Source organism: Pseudorasbora parva, chromosome 3 (genome assembly GCF_024679245.1).
Source record: "Pseudorasbora parva isolate DD20220531a chromosome 3, ASM2467924v1, whole genome shotgun sequence".
Taxonomy (NCBI): domain Eukaryota; kingdom Metazoa; phylum Chordata; class Actinopteri; order Cypriniformes; family Gobionidae; genus Pseudorasbora; species Pseudorasbora parva.
The window spans coordinates 64,077,177-64,079,676 of NC_090174.1; the positions used below are offsets into that span (position 1 = coordinate 64,077,177).

General features: G+C 42.1%; 1 protein-coding gene across 1 annotated transcript in view; it reads right to left on the reverse strand.

Annotated features, from left to right (window-relative positions):
- Window positions 1–2,500, reverse strand: part of dcc (DCC netrin 1 receptor) — a 284,296-nt gene that overhangs the window by 136,017 nt on the left and 145,779 nt on the right. The gene's annotated exons all lie outside the window — the stretch shown is intronic.

The following is a 2,500-nucleotide window of genomic DNA, read 5'->3' on the forward strand; positions in this document are numbered from 1 at the left end:
GATCAGGTCAGGATTATAAACCAGCATAACCCATCACATGCTCTGAATCCAGATCAGATCCGGATTATAAACCAGCAGAACCCATCACATGATCTAAAACCAGATCAGATCCAGATTATAAACCATCATAACCCATCACATGATCTGAATCCAGATCAGGTCAGGATTATAAACCAGCATAACCCATCTCATGCTCTTAATCCAGATCAGATCCGGATTATAAACCAGCAGAACCCATTACAGAAATCAGCATAAATCATCATAAACTCTAAAACCAGATCAGATCCGGATTATAAACCAGCATAACCCATCACATGCTCTGAATCCAGATCAGATCCGGATTATAATATTCAGTTTACTCAAAGGTAACCCTGGTCCACAAAACTAGTAATTTTTTTCCATCTATTGTTATATTGTTCCACCCATCCATCCATCCATCCATCCATCCATCCATCCATCCATCCATCCATCCATCCATCCATCCATCCAACCATCCAACCATCCATCCATCCATCCATCCATCCATCATCCGTCCGTCCGTCCGTCCGTCCATCCATCCATCCATCCATCCATCCATCCATGCGTCCATCCATCCGTCCGTCCGTCCATCCATCCATCCATCCATCCATCCATCCATCCATCCATCCATCATCCGTCCGTCCGTCCGTCCGTCCATCCATCCATCCATCCATCCATCCATCATCCGTCCGTCCGTCCATCCATCCATCCATCCATCCATTTATCCATTTATCCATTTATCCATTTATCCATCCATCTATCCATCCATCCATCCATCCATCCATTCATCTATGAATCTATTTTTCCCTCCATCCCTCTATCCAGCCATTGTTCCATCAACCCATTGTTCCAACAGTCCATTCTTCTACCAATCTATTGTCCTATTGTTCCATTTGCACTTTTGTCATAAACAGTTGTCAAATATTAAATGTTACTTTTACGACACTCACACTTCTCTAACTCAATAGAAGTGTGAGTCAACTATATTCACTGCTATAATCAATCAATCAATCATCTTTATTTCTATCGCTCTTCTCCAGCGCCGATTGTGTCAGAGCAGCTTCAGTGTTAAACAGGACAATACTGCAGCAGAATTAGATTTGGCTGTACAGTCGTTCTGGAGTAAACAGTGATGTTATCAGCTTATTTTAATTTATCAGAGAGAGACAATGCTGGCAGATCAGTATTATAGTTTATAGAATTAAATAAGACCTAATTCATAGACTTTATTTGTATATTTAGTTGAATAACTTTGATCATAATGTTAGTGTCCCCAACTGAGCAAGCCAAGCCAAAGGCGACCAAAGGAACCGAAACTCCATCAGGGCATGATGGAGAAAAATAAACCTTAGAGAAACCAGACTCAGTCGAGGTGTTCTCCTCTGGCCTATTAACACACCGTGTATACACACCTATAACTAAAGCGGTGCACTGGACTTCACACTAACGTTAACCCACGCCTTCTTTGATTTGATTGGTCGTCAGTGACGAGACCAACCTAACCTTTATCATTCTCGGCACAAACAGAGCGGAGTGTGAAGAGTACAGCAGAGCAGCATCAATAATAGCAAACATTATATCAAATAATGGACACACAGCTGGATGTAGTGTGTGTGAAGACTGACACAGAGCACCAGATAGAGGATAAGATGGATTCCCAAAACTGCTGGAAATGAATCAAGCACACGAGCAGAAGATCCCGCCATCCAAACACAGACGACAGCCGATATATGAACATAATCCTGTCAAATCTGTAGCCAAAGCAGAGCAGCTTAAGATGAGACCTCAGGATAGACGGAGGGAGGGAGAGAGAGAGAGAGAGAGAGAGAGAAGGAGGCCATTACCTGAGAGCATCATTAAAGCCTTAAATCAGCCTCAGTCATTGTTGAGACGAGTGCTCGTGAAGATGGACGTACTGTCGTGATTAAAGGCAAACCCGAGCGCCGCTTCCCACAGTCCCCAATCCGGCTGATTTTTTTTTCCTCCCAAAAAGAATGAAAGGCTCATTTCGCCGGGAAAATGACATATCGATCGGGCTCATCTCAATAGGAGTCTGAGCTCTCCTGTTCGAAAGCAAACGCTGATCAGACGTCCAGCATCATTATTGGAATAAAATGGGTTTGTGATGTTTGTCCACTTGAGGAAGAGAAACGACTGCAGACGCTGATGTGGAGCGAACGACAATAAGCCAAAACAACAGCATCAAAACAATCAAAATACAGGAGGCAGACGACAACATTCCCAATGAACCCATCGCGTGCTCTATGATCACATTTATAGATCATTTTAGTTTAGTATTATAAATTACCTGATATTATATTCATTATATATATATGCATTCATTGGGATGGATGGATGATGGATGGATGGATATAACAATAGATGGAATTATAGAATGATGGATGGATGAATTGAACTATAGATAGATGGATGATGGATGGAATAATGAAGGATGGATGGAACAATGAATGATGGATGGATG